The sequence below is a fragment of the Thunnus albacares genome, chromosome 21 (assembly GCF_914725855.1).
Source record: "Thunnus albacares chromosome 21, fThuAlb1.1, whole genome shotgun sequence".
NCBI classification, from domain to species: Eukaryota; Metazoa; Chordata; class Actinopteri; order Scombriformes; family Scombridae; genus Thunnus; species Thunnus albacares.
Window position 1 is genome coordinate 9185958 of NC_058126.1, and position 14997 is coordinate 9200954.

General features: G+C 43.2%; 1 protein-coding gene across 1 annotated transcript in view; it reads right to left on the minus strand.

Moving 5' to 3' along the window:
- gli3 (GLI family zinc finger 3) overlaps nucleotides 1–12354 on the minus strand; it is a 95706-nt gene extending 83352 nt beyond the window's left edge. The window contains exon 1 of the mRNA XM_044340191.1: nucleotides 11894–12354. The gene's annotated coding sequence lies outside the window, so the exon portion shown is untranslated. The remainder of the gene's footprint in view (nucleotides 1–11893) is intronic.
- Nucleotides 12355–14997: the final 2643 nt, after the last annotated feature.

Here is a 14997-nt window from a genome sequence, read left to right on the forward strand (position 1 = left end):
TATATTTTGACTTTGCATTTGTTCGTGAGCCACTTGTGTCAGGGCATGTGGGGCTGCGAGGACTGAGACAATGGATAATGCAGGCAGCTTTGTTGCTGTGGTGGCCCAGTTATGCGGTATTGGTTTCCCCTGCTCCCCGCTTTATTCATTTTCTTCCCATGCTAAAACATACAGCATTTGTTTGATCAGACACTTTTCCTGATTCTTGAAAAGAAGCAAAAGATGCTTGTTCAGCCTTTTACTGGAGGCCAAAGCAAACAATGCAGATTATTACTTCGGCAAATATCATGAAAGTCCTTGGAAAGAAAAGAAAAACATTTTCCTATATGCAAAAGGTTTCTGCTTTCAAATGGCTAAGATTAAGATAAGAATGATTTACAAACTCGTTATGCATCTGAACAGCCACTTGACATTCAGTATTCAGTTTATCAAAGGAAAAAAAAAAAATCCCCGCCTGTTGCAGCAGCCACCATATACTCTAAGGTTTCTCCTCGAGTGGCCCCTGCATATGGCATACACTGTAATGCAAAGGGGAGTGAGGTCTGTATCCTGTCAGTGGGCCTCTCATCTCCAGTGAAAACAGTCTTGTGTTTGTGGAGGCATTCTTCATATGAAGCTTTAGAAAGGCGCTCTGCACGATGCCACAACCAGAGTACGACAACATCCTTTGCAGCGAAAGAGAACATGTTACGCTGTGTGCTGCGATGTTTGAGAGTGCAGTTCCTATGTAACTCGTGTGTGTGTGTGTGTGTGTGTGTGTGTGAACATGGCACGGGGAGAAAGAGGGCCTCTTTGGTTTGTGTTTTAAAGTGTGCGCACCTGACAGTGTGTATAGGAGTGGATGCACCAGGTGCTCTGTACGCCTCTCAGTATGCAAGTGCGATCACTGTGTGCAGAACATAAATAAGAGAGGGGACCCCAGGGAGGGGATGAATGGAGGAAGAGAAATTCCTGTACTGATGAAAACCTCACACACACACACACACACACACACACATCTCTCTCTTCCTCCTCCTCCTCCTCCTCACACGTGCACTCAGAGAAGGATCAAGCAGATAGATGGTCCTGTGTGTGCGTGTGTGTGTGTGTGTGTGTGTGTGTAGTGGTAGCAGGTATGGCTTTGACACAAGGTCTTCACACTTAGCCTGCGGGACTGTAGAACATACTTCTCTTATCCTCCGTGCCTTAGACAGACATGTATAACAAAGAGAGGTGCTATTTGGCTGCACGGCATGAGTGAGCTACAGGTTATGAAGTCATTGTGAAACACTCACTTCTTGCACTTGAAAGTTCTTGTCCTCTTCAGTTCAGTTTCACTCCTTAGTTATTTCATGCAAACTCCCTCCCTAACTTATTCTTTCCCTATCTCTCTTTCCTTCCCTTCATTCCTCTGTGTCATTGGGATAAGTGTTGGAGTGGAGTGAGTCAGTGCTGCTATGTGATTAATGACGGGCGCTGGCGTCTCCGGGGCCGAACCCTAACAACAGCCAGGGGGCAGCGCGATAATGCACAATAATAAAGCCAGCAGACAATCAGCCAGGCAAAGCAAGGCCTATTAGCTAGCCCCATCAGGACGGCTAAGTGAGAAATTAGCCCTTCCCAAGCTCCGCCACAATTCATCAAGTGCTGCCCCCGATTCCCCCCTCAAGAAGTCATAATGTTTACTTAAAGACTGGCCCCGATGCCCCAGCGGCGAGCTTTATTGGCTCTTATTAATTCCCGTCCTGGCCCTCGCGGCCATGCCATTTAAACCGTATTAAAGGGTTGAAAATTGGATGAGATGAAGTTGTCTTGGTGTTTGGCTCTCGCATGATAAAGCCGGACCTAAACAGAGAGAGACTTGAAAGAAATGAGAGGGGAGGGCAAACAAATCGGGATGTAAAGGAATGCTGAATGAGGCTGTCCTGAAATGTGCCACAGTCAGTCAAAGGAATGCAGGGAGAAAGGGGAAACAAGGAAGCGAAAATGAAGAAAATGGCATTGCTTTAATGCTAGACTTCCTGTGTGGATGGGAACATATCCAAAAGGGTAACAGTGGGTCACACATTCCACAGATGCAGAGACGGATAATTCTGTTGCATCTTCACATTTTTCTTATCTTTCATCAGACGGGCTGAAAAATACCTTAAAATAAGGTCATCCTATCAGCACTCCATCCTTAATTCAACATGTCAGCGACAGGGGTAAAAAGAGGAGTGAGTGTACTAAATACAAAGTACATGCACTTAATAAGGCAGTTGAGTTGCTCTTAAACTTATAAAAAATAGTGACAAAATGGGCTCATTTTCATCAGCTTAGTCAAAATACCTATTAATTAGAGCTGCATACTTTATGCTGAAATCATTAGTTTATTAGTTGCATGATTAGATTAGTCATTTATCAAGAAAAAATGCCAAAATATGCTCTTGTCGATTACTCAAAAGTGAGAAGTTACTGTTTATTCTCTAATTTATATCATTGCTAATAGAATATCTTTGGATGTTGGACTTTTGGTCAAACAAGTCAAGACATGAGACAGGACTTCATTAATTGATTGATTAGTCAAAAGGGTGATTCAGTCTTTTCATTATGTTTTCTAGCAGTTGTAGTCTTCAAAGTTTTCCTCTCTGGTAGTTGTAAACACAGTGAACGGGCTCACTGGCCCTTGTGCAGGTCTGTAAGTAAAGTTGAGACTCTCATCGATGTGAACTGTGGGTCTGTGTTGCAGGATTGGCGGCAGGTGAGAGAGAGTTCTATGGAGTATTATTGAGTATACCGCAGCGGAGGTGTGAGATCAAAGACAAGTGAAGCTCAGAGGGAGTCCCAGAGACTTCTAGCTCCCTGACGGCTCTCCCTACGGCAGCGTCGGGAGACAACTCTCTCCCTTCACTTTCATATCAGCCACAGAGCCCCCCCATCCCTCTGCGCCGGCTTGTAGACTCCACACGCACACACACACACACACACAGACACACAGTCACACACTCACACACATGCAGTCTCAGAGGATTTGGCAGTGCTGCCAAACCTGTATCCCATCTACAGCAACACTCCAGTACAGATACACACACACACACACACACACACACACACACACACACACACACACACACAAACACACACATGCTGTTGCTCATCAGAAACCAATGCATCAAAAACACACAGCTGAATATTTCGGATTTGAAAGGCTGAGTTGGGAGGAAACGCTCAGCCCAGTGAAAAAAAACTCACGCAAGTCAAATACCAAGACAATATCACACCACACAACACTGGAATGAGATGCTATAAACCTCACAGCGCTGCCAAGTGTTCAACAAAAAACTTCCCATAAACTCTCTAAAGAGCACAGTCACAAAATGGCCCCCTAAAAATCCCCAACATAAAGAGCGAAGAACAAGACTGTCATTAGACCGGCAGCCCCCTCAGGCCCACCGACTTGATCGTGAAGAAGCCAAACATCTGGGTGTATTTACTCGTTTCAGCTGTTTGCAACCCCGCCTCAAATAAATCTAGGAGCTGTAACGCCATTCCTTAGGACAGCTCCTAAACAAACACGCTCAACGCTTTGCCGGCTCACTCACTCACCTCCTCGCACTCGAGCATCTCGACCAGAGCCGGGCCGGCTAACGCGGGCAAATAAATTTGTGAGGAGGAGGAGTAGGCCTTAATTGGAGCGGTTGACGGGTGCCTGGGGTTAATTGGGAAGCATGGAGAGCAGCTGGCTCCACGGTGGAAGTTGAGACAGGGATAATAAGTTCACCCTTTGCAAGAGAGACAGTTAGTGATGAATCAGATCAGAGGAACAGTGTACTGTAATCATCCTCACATCTCCCCTCCTCCACCCGGTTCTCCTGACAAGCAGAGACAACCTGGCTCCCAGCTACACAATCTGGCACCTATCACACAGGACTGGCAGTCACAGGGAAGAGATCACCCAGCAATGGTTCACACACACACACACACACACACACACACACACATAACCCGGCGTTCATTCAGCTAATCACTCGCGCACACAATCATTCTTACCTCTAGGACACGGAACCTAGTTTATCAGTTTGCCGGTCGATGTATGTAAATCTCTCCAACAATGTGTGTACTAATGGCTTATTACCCTGCGTTAGCTGGTTTGCATTGATCTCTATGCCAGAGGGAGATGGGGAAACTAGAGCAGTTTGCTGCTCATATGTACCGAGCAGGACTATAATCACATCCCAGCTTGTTTCAATAAAGGCAACATTAACATAAACCATCTCAAACACACTAAAACCTTCACCCCCGCTCGGTCCGTGCAAGTAAAAGGGGAAAAAAACATACATGGATTATAGGGTAATCAGGGCCATATGGGATGGGTCGCTGTAACTTTTTGTGTCTTTCTCAAGTGTATAGATTGTGTTTGTGTCCACAGATTGTGACTTTCTAAATGAGAAAACTACTTTTCCAGGACATTTAGCCAGTATACAGTGCATATAAAAAGAGAAAGAGATTCTCTGTGGAAACTAGTAGCTGTAAAGGGTTCACATATAACACTAAACTCAGTTCCTTGTGCTGGGAGGGTGGCTGAGGGAGCATTTGGGGGCTGAAAAAAGCCCAGGTAGAGTCATAGGCAGTAATGGGAGGAGACAGGGACTTAGAGCGCCACACAAAAGCCAGGCTTTATAAATAATTCCAAAAGCTAACAGGATCCCTTGTATGTGTGAATCTGTGAAATACATTCACACATGAATGCACACACACACACACACACACACACACACACACACCCTGCCACCAGGGGGAATAGGTTATTCACACTGCTCCACTGGGGCTGTCGTGAGTCTGACCTGCTTGGATTGGCAAATTTGGGTGAATATCTTTCTTGCATAGATGATGCAAAAAAGAGAAGAAGTTCTGAAAAAAAAAAAACAGAAAGGTCCATTTTTGCAAGAAACACACACACACACACACACACATTTACACACTCACACACTCACTCACTCATAATGCAGGGCAGCAAAGCACACCGGAGACCTGTCTTGTAAATCTCTTTGTGAAAGCAGCTTTGGGGGGTAGACAGGGGCTTACATACTGAGCCCTGAGGTAGAGCTACAGACTCCACTCCCTCTAACCCCCCCACGGTCCTTTTCCCTCTCCCACACACATACTCTGCACTCTCGTCTTCTCTCTTCCTCACTTTCCACCTACGGTACCCCACATTTCCTCCTCCTCTCTTGCCCTACTCTCACCTTTCCCGTCCCTCCCTCCCTCCATTCTTCCTTCTCCCCTCTCTCCTCCCCTCTGTCCCAGCCCAGGCTCCAGAGCACTGGTCCTTAGCCCTGCAGGCTCCCGTGGTGTTGCGGTGACTAATGTCCTGCCTTTGCTCAGACAATGAGTTTGAGACTGAGCCGGGAAAGTGTTGAGGAGGGAAAAAGACTCCAGCACCTTTGACAAATGGAACCCTTCGCACTCCCGTGCCCACTAAGGGAGGCTTTACAATGTCGCGCTCCACGCTCCACGTCCTCCGAGGGACGGCTGCAACCCGCAAAGCCGCATCTGGGGGAATATAATGAATTCTTTGGGAAGTCTAACCTGGCTTTCTTCATGAATAAGATATATTTCCAAAGCATGTCGACCCCTCTTAATAAAAACACCCGTCTGGCAGGAATAGCCAAAGCCGTTTTAGGGCCCCATGTACACGTTAATATTTCTGTTTCTCTATAAATTTTTCTCGGGCCCACTTCTTTCCAGGCCTGTCAGTGCAAGGCCAGCCCTACGTTTTCCCTGGAAGGTAGAGGAGCCATGATGACAAACTGTCATTAAAAACGGCTGGAGTCCCTCTCTTTCAAGGAACTCAAACTCTTGGATGCTCCCTCCTCTTCCCCATGCACACTACCCCCCATGCAACCCTGAAAGGAACTGGGCTTTGTCTGAGGAGCAAAGGAGAGAGGAATCCCCCCCCCACCACCCACCACCCCCTCACCACCACCTCCCCTCCCCAAACCCTGTTCCTCACTCCCTGTGGAGTATTGTTAAAACACAGCCCCCTCTCTTTCCGTGGCCCGGGCTCTTAAAACAGTGTGCTTTGCATGAGAAAAAACGATTAGTCTTCAAATGCTGCGCTGTCAAAGGAGGGCTCTGTCAGGTTGGGGCAGAAATTTGCTCAGATAGTAGAGTTCCCCTTTTGTTTTTCTAAGATGAGGCATTATTAGAGCCAGGGTCTGTTAGCATTCATTGCTGAGAAGAACACACTAGAGGGGTTTATACGGGATACCCGTCCCCCCCTCTCCCTCCTTTTCCAACTTGCCCCAAGTCCGCAGTAGACGGAAATGAAGAAGCAGAGTGGGGGAAGAGGTACTCATCTAAACATGTTTGGAGAGCAGAGAGAATGTCTGGGCCTCTGCTTCTTTCAGGTATTAACCTTGGGATTTACATTTGACATTCAAACAATAGACCCCTCCTTGACCTCCACTCCAGGATGCAGCAAGACTCAAGGATAACTCCGGCTGAAAGACAACTACAAGCAGCATGGGATTGCAAACACATGGGGTTCACATTGTGAGCGTTATTGCATGACAATAAATAACTTAATTAGTAGTGTAGGAACAGAAGATGCACAGTTAACACTATGGTTTTTCCTTCCTGAGTTCAAATGATTTGGCAGAGGGAAAAAATGTGTGAGCATATACTGGCGTCCGGGAGGAGACACAGCCTGACTCATGGCTTCACACATCAAGAAGCAGGGGTAAGTGACAGATCATTGTTCACAGCAAGCGGCTGGCTCATCTGTCCCCCAATCACCACCCCGGACGAGAAAGCACAGACCCCCTCACGGATGCCACAACCGGCTCCCATCAAAGCTGACACAATGCCACATCTGCAATAATACCCCCAGCCCCGGGAAACTGTGTCTTTAGGCGCTCAACTTTACACACAGCCCGCAAGCAAATGGGCCCCAAACCAAGGCACTTCACCTCTTGCTGCTATACTTCACACCGCAGACTTAAAGACATTTTTACGGCAGCTATAGCAAACAGAGGAGGGGATGAACGGCGCCCTCATGCAGGCGCGACCTGTCCTGTTTCTCCTCAAGTCTGTGAGAAAAGAAAACGCAGCCGCTAGCTGGCACACTCTGAATTCTCACACGCAAACCTGCATATTTTGCAATAAAATTTACAATGACCCACAACTGCGCTTATGTAAAGCTGTCAAACACAACTTCATCCATCGTAAATTCAAATCACTTGATTCATATTTATTTATTGACTGTTTTTCCTCTTTTTTTTTTTCCTTTTTTATTGCTTATTCGGTGCCTCACTCTGGGAGAGCAGTTGACCAGACTAATTGTCAGGTCCAGTTGGAGTTTCCAGAAGGCCAAAGCCATGGAAAACAAACCAGCCCTCTCTCAGCCCCTGCTAAGGCAACTTGAGCTCCCACTTTTTTTTTTCCTCCCATTTCCTATTTCTTCAGACAAATGAAAAAAAGTTGCTTCCACAAGAGAGAGAGAGAGAAAAAGAGAAACAGACAAAGAGAAATGAGACCAAATAAAAACTAAATGTGTGTTTATGTATAAGTGAGAGAAGGAGGAAAAAAAAAAAGGAGAGAGAGAGAGAGAAGTGTGGAGGAGCAGCAGAATGCATGTACATGCATGCAAGTGTGATGAGGTGTATGACTGTTGTGTCAGTATGCTGTTTGCAAACGCCCCGAGTGTATTAAGATTCAACGAATGTGTGTAATATACATATCTGAAATTACAGTATGATATCATGAGTCTCACACCCCCGTCATCGCCACTTTCCCCCCACCGTATGCCTTATCCAAAGACATCACCCAGCTTGAAAGGTGCCTTTAGCAGGCTCCTTGAAGCAGGGAGCGGGGGTCCCGCTCTGGGACAATGATGGTTGAGGTGGAGGGGAGCCGGGGGAGCAGGAACACATAGCATATTAAATCTGCTGGCGGAGCTGGGTCGTCCGCGCGGAGAGCCAGAGAGCCAGATCTGAGGCATGCCCTGAAGGGATGGCTGGGCCTGGGGATTAGGAGGCCAAGGAGAAGCCCTCGCGCACCCGAAGACCCCTTCTTGTCTCTGCTCGCACGCAAATGCATCCAGACGTTTTGACGCTCCTCAGGTTTGCCATCTCAGCCCAACTTTTCATAGCACTCCTCCTTCCTCACAAACCACACCAGCGCCCGCTCTCATGCACAGCCTTTTTTTTTTTCCTCAATCACTACCTCTGTCTGACTTGTCCTCTTTCTTTCCCCACTGTGTCTGTTTCACTTGATGTCAACATATCAAAGTACCAAATCATCAAAGTGAGAGAGAGATTTCTTTTGGGGGCCATCTATTCAACTATAGCAGTTATATGCAAGAGAAGCAACAGCTAATCAAATTACACAGGGAATTACTCCAAACTTTCATTGGTCAAGTGGCTAGTGGATATTTATTTACTACCAACAATGAAAGGTTATAAGAATTGCACCTATTATTATAACCTGTAAACTCCCTATAAGTAAATTTAGAAAAAACACAAAGCTGGAAAAACACACAATCAACCACAAGCTACAGAAAAACCTGCAAAACAAGCAAGCTAACACCAAAAAATACACCCTAGTCCTCATTATCTTGAGGAAAATCAACTTCCCTCACATTACCCCCTGTTTTAACAAAACATTTGCCACCTCTTTGAGGGCTCCCGATCAGGGCATTAGCACAACAACACAGCTCATTAGGGCCTCTTGCATACAAACTTGATAACAGGTATTCTTCCTGCAGGGTGTAAAAAGGCCTGAGGACAGAACCTGCCTTCTGTGAATGCCGAGGCCCTTAAAAAGAGAGAAGAGGGCCATACCTCAAAAGCTAATAGCATGTCATCTCCCTGCATTAACATGACAGCCCCTATTCTGCCAGGTCGCCAGGTCACGGGTGTATTGGGCAAGTGTCGCTATGCATAATTTTACCTTAAGGAGCGCTTAAAAGTTGAGATAAAACAGTATGCTGTTGCTATCTGACGGACTGACTCATGCAGAGGAAAAAAAACGTTATCCGCCTGTTCCTCACGCATGGAGCCGAAGAAGCAGAGAGCGGCAGTGATACATCTTTGCTGGCTACAGTAAGCGAATGGCTCTGCGTTGTGCATCTCATTCCAGCAGATTAGCATCTTAAACACTGCTGCATTCATCACTGCTGCTGCATCATAATGAGACAAAGTCCTTTTTTTTTTTTTGGTAAAGGTGCACCTGTTTGACGTCAGTATCAACCAATTTAATAGTAGCAAAAACAATATTAGGTCTACACATTGAATATTAACATGTATTTTGAGAGTGGAAAGAGATTTTCTTTATATTATGAAGCTGTTTTATATGTTTCATTATATAACAAATATTTAGAAATTTGACTAACATCTACATTGTGGTGTGAAAGCTAAAATTAAAGTGATCAGCTTGTGTGTAATATTCAAATACGTGATATATTTCTCTGTCATCAGTCAATCACTGAAATTTAGATTCATCACACTTAATTAAACACTGTTGGAAAAAATACAGTACTTATATGTTGAAAATAATATCGTACGCCATCATAATTTTGGCCTCCAATTATGGAATGCAATGGCAATTATGTGGTATTTTTCATTTGCATTAATATTTAAAAATGCTGAATTCACAAGTCATGAAAAGCAGAACATATAAGGGAAAAAAGTACAGAGCTATTTGTTTCATCTCTAGAAATATGATTATAATAACAAAATGATTGTCTTGTTAGATTTAACTATATTTGGTCTAAAATCTGTCCTTGTCTGTCTGTTTATTATTTTTTTAACTGAGCTTAATCATTTTGACACTGATTAATTTTCCACTCGTATGCCCTGTGAAATGTTATTTTGTTATTATAAATAAAAAAGGGAAAATATTAAATGACAGTTTATGTGACAGTCCCTTCTTTATTTTATTAGACAAATGTAACCAAGAGCTGCAAAAACTCTGCTCAAAGCCAAATGCTCAGCCAAGATGAATGATGGAACAACCTCATAAAAAAAAAAAAAAAAAAAAAAAAGCTAAAAGGAGATTTTTTATCTGTGTGAACTTGTGCTGTTAAACATCTTATTTGGTGTGTTCATTCACTGCTCCGTCTCAAGGCAGCCAGACCTCCGTTAATAATTTGCCAAGTGTCAAAAAAAGGAGGATTTGAGCTGCACCGCATGGCTGAGCACCTTGGACCCTCGTCGTCTGTGTGAAACCCGAGAGCAGACAAGCAGATAAAATGTGGAACAGCTGGCGAGGACAGGAGGGAAAGTTTCAAACAAATATCTGCACATGTGGAAGCTCGGGGCTCTCAAGCGTTTTCGTGTCCCGTAACCCCCAAATGAACACACAAACTTCTGTTAGAGAGAGATTTTTTTTTCACCATGTACACACTCATGTGAGAGTTTTGAGTTTTTTTCAGTGTTGATTCTAAATGAATTACTGTCTATGAAAGGGAAAACCTATGATTGTATTAGTCGTTCATATCCATTTTTAATTATGATCATTCTAATTAATTGAGGTAAACTAAATTAAAGGGAATTTATACTATTTCCCATTTTGCTCGGGGCCCCATAAAACTCCCCACATGGACCCCTGCAGAGCCACAGACCCCACTGTAATGGGCTTAAATTTCTCTGAACACATGCACATGCCTTCAAACATGCTGTGATGTCTCCTAAAATATTTTTCTTTTTTTTCTTTTTTTTATGTGACAGAATAAAGCAGATAATTTTAAAAACGTTCCTATGCCAGTCAAACTGTACAAGCAGTACTGTGGTTGAGTGATTTCATGCTCCTGGATGACTTGCTTTGACTCTGTCAGGTTTCCAGATACTGACCAGTGCTTCTGCAGAAAAATATAAAGTTCACTGGAAACAATTACATAATTTCTACATTTTAAAAATACCAACTCAATGCCAAAAGTTAAACTAAATGAGATATTAAAAAGGACATTTTTGCAGAGGAAATATTTATTACACTACTCTTGCCAAAACAAAAAAAAGGCCTCAAATTCACTTTCAGGTTTTGAGTTGGACAAACATTACAAAACCAGACAAGTGATGTATAAATGTTTGAGTGGTATAATGGCTATAAAACTAAATATGTCTTCATGTTAAAGGTCAAGGCGAGGGTCAGCCACAACCTCGGATGCTTTAAAAAAAAATCAGATAGTGTCTGAACATGCTCGTGTATCTTCTCATTAACTGTTTCAACAATCCTACCGAAGTCTAAAAGGATAAACCGAATCAATAACAGACACTGAAATATGATCACGCATGCACATAAATATGCCCCCCCCCCCCCTCCCATACAACCCCCTCCCTCCCCCTTCCCTCCCCCTCCACCCCCACGCGCGTTTCTTTAGGCATAGGTCCAATAAGTTTCATGTCTACAGAAGTTCATTAAGTTTCAGTTCACAACTCCCAGCAGACTAACATGTGTTTTTCCTCCTGTCTTATAACACATCAAAGCTCGAGAAACAAGTTTTTCCATTAATACCAAACTTCATGCAACTTCAAACTTGTTTTAAAATGCACATCTGTCTGTCGGATACTTGTTAAGTGTGCCATCCGGGTTTTCTAACAACCAACACTTATTTCACACAGAATAAATCATACCCAGGCCAACTGTAACACAGTCTGTGTTGCGTTTTTTAGGAGCTGTTTTTGCCATCCAGATCCGAGCTTTCATCGTTGTTTTAAAAAGCTGGTGTTTCATACCAGTGTTCTCGCAGTTAATCCACTTCACGTCTACATCTAAACTTGTATGAAATTCCACCGATTTGAAATAGTGAAATCTCTGCTGCTTCACAGTCTGATTGGCTTTCCCAAACTTTAAAAGTAGACAAAAAAGCGCAACAATGTTCAAAGTCTATTCCGCATGTGTGTGTGTGTGTGATTTTTTTTAATAGATTACTTACTTCTTTCTGGGTGATTTCCCCTGTAATTCTTGACTTTTTTTTTTGATCTTCTCAGAAAAAAAAAGATTTGTCTTCTTTCTTCTTCTCCTCTTCCTAACTTGCAGATGTGCCTCTAGAGTTGCCTGGGACTTTTTTTTTTTTTTTTTTTTTTTTTTTTACGCTGCAACTCCAACTCCAAAACGGCGCTGCCAGAGTTTTTCCTCTTGCTTGTCTTTCTCCTCCTCACAGTTTGCTGTGTTCAACCACCGCCGGACTAACACCATCAGCCTGCCGATAATATCTGCCGATAGCAGACCGCAGATGTGCGTAAAAATAACATAAGCGTCAGAGAAGCGCATGGAGAGTTATTACATTTAGTGCGCTTTTTCGAGGAGAAGAGAGGGCGAAGTGTGGGACTCCAGCTGCTCCTTCCCTCGTTTGACTCCTCCCTTCGGCTCCCTCCTTTACTCACTGCCTCCCTCTTTTTTTTTTATTTTGTGTACCCCCTTTCTTTCCTTCTTCCTTTCTTTGAGCCAACATTTTTGGAAACTTTGATCCGGGGTAGTCCTAAAATTATTACTATCTGAGCATAACTTTAAAGTCAGTTTACTTCCTTTCCTTGATATGTCTTTGAAGCACATGAATAAGTCTAAAACTGACTCAGGTTTGGGAAAGAATTGGGTGTTTTTTAAGAAAACCTTTAATAAATTGATGTTTTATCCGAAATTGAAAGGAAAGTTGGATTTTAATGATGTTTGACATTATATTCCTCTTTCTTTTTTTCTTTCTTTATTTGGTAATGAGTGTTTTAATGGACCTGGGCAGGCAGTGTATATTATCATAGGCTCTGCTTTGTAACAGACATGATGTTTTCACCTTTTTGATCTACACAGGAACCAAACTGTGTTATTATTTAGAGCCGTCACTCACTTTTCACAAAAGTTTTAAGAACAGCAAGAAATATGAGTACAGTTACATAAATACCTATATGACATACAGTATGTGACACCATTACATTCAGTAGTAATGCCAGTCCATAGAAAAAGATATAAACCCATTCACACCCAATAGAATATATATTTATACATAACAACTGTTTAAATTAAATTACCTGTAAGAAAATACAGGTAAATACATTGATTTGTTTCTCAATTATGATATGATGATGATTATGAACTTTATCAGTGAGGTATAAGTGAATTCTTTGTACATTTTGATCATTCCACACTCTCCTCTCTCTCAATTATGTACCTAAAAAAAAAAAAAACTCCAATTAACATTATAGAGCAATCTTACTCACATACTGGGATCTGTCGATTTATGAGCGCTAAAATAGTCTCCTGGGCTCAGCCTTCAGAGTGATACCTAATGCAACGGTAAGGCAGAGAGAAGTCTTCCTGTAGGGTTAGGTGTAATCAATATACATAATCAATATACAGGGAAATTATGTGGTAAGAGAGGTCTTTAGGGTGCTGTTTCAATCAATGAAGAGGTGGGAGTTTGGAGAGGAAAATCACCGGTTAATCGTTTAACCAGGATTTGAATGTGTGTGTGTGGCCAAGAGGTCAAGTCCATCAAGTCACAGTTTGTGTATTTATCCTGATTTTTAACACTCAACCGATCAGATATCGTTGGCGAATACAGAAATCTGTCCTTCAAGTGAATTATCTCTTTGATAAAGAAGATTTTCATGTTTTATAATCACTTTCCAGATGCTTATTATAGCGATAAAGTCTACATTGACTAATTATCGCCTTAATCAGTCAGAGCCTATGATCTTCTGTCACAACTGTCAACATCTTTATCATCAATAAACTCCTCAAATGTTTGATTCTGATTGTGTCAGAATATGTGGACGAGTTCGGTCGTCAAAGTTAGGCAAACTATGATGATTTGTAAACAACTATTTTTAAAATTAAATGGCTTTCATCAACAAAATCTACAGATACAAAATATTTTTTTCCCCCTTTTATCCATAAAACGTGGCAGTTAATTCAAATTACATGTGATGATTTTAAATCCAAATACAGATATTATAAATAAAGTGTATAACAAATACAGCAATGGTACAAATGCACAATGATGGAATATGAGCTGTGATATAAATCAGTGTCAATACAATGAAAATTCTCGTGTCCGTGACGACAGGAAGTTGGGCAGAGAGAGGAGACAGTCAAAGGTGCTCTGTAAGACACGACTAATTCTCCTGTCAGTTTGTCAGGCGGTGCTCATCTGGCCTGGACTACACAGAGATAAAGTCCTTGTTATGAATCTCTCAAAGAGAATCCGAGGAACGTGGAGGTGGAGGGTGGGCGGGTGGGTGGGTTAGGAGTGGGGGCGGTGGGGGGGGGGGGGGGAGGTGGGGGTGAGGTGGGGGAGAACAAGAGGGTAAAGGAGGGAGGGGTGGGTTGCACATGGGCATCAGTAGGGTTAGCGGCTCCCGAAAGTATTTCATCAAAGAGGGCCAGGATCCTGGGGATTGAGATTCTGCCTGGAGGCAAGTAACCAATGGTCTCCCAAGAACATATTCCAAAGTAGGACTCGCAGAGCCAAAGCACACATCAAAAGCACCTCTGTAGCCAAAGCGATTCTGGAGGAGAAAGAAAGGGGTTCGGGGTCCCTTCTTGGCCCCCTCTAAGCCCCAGATCTCACCCCAATTAAGAAGGAACTACTGTTTGTTCCAGACCCTGAGATCTACAGACAGGGAGGTGCACTCACTAAGGTAGATACTCAGGCATCCTCACAAACACACAGACACACACACACACACACACATACAATAACCAATCAAGAGCATGCACACACTCATATATCGTCACTTTTCCTCACAACCACAATCTGAAATAAATGCTGCGCTTTCAAGATCAGCATCTGTGTCAATGACCAACTGACAGAGCATGTTCCCAGTTTCAGCCGTGATCTCACTGAAATGATATGTAGTGCTGTAGTGTGTATGTTACACGCGTAACAGTAAATCAATACTTGGCAGAATGTTGTGTAGGCATTTGGATTTTTGCCTTTAATTCTTTGCCGCTGGACAGATGTCACTGTGAAATGGATACGGCAGAATAAGCATATTATATCCACACAGATGTGGCCGCTGGAAACGCACTGGCTGCATGAAC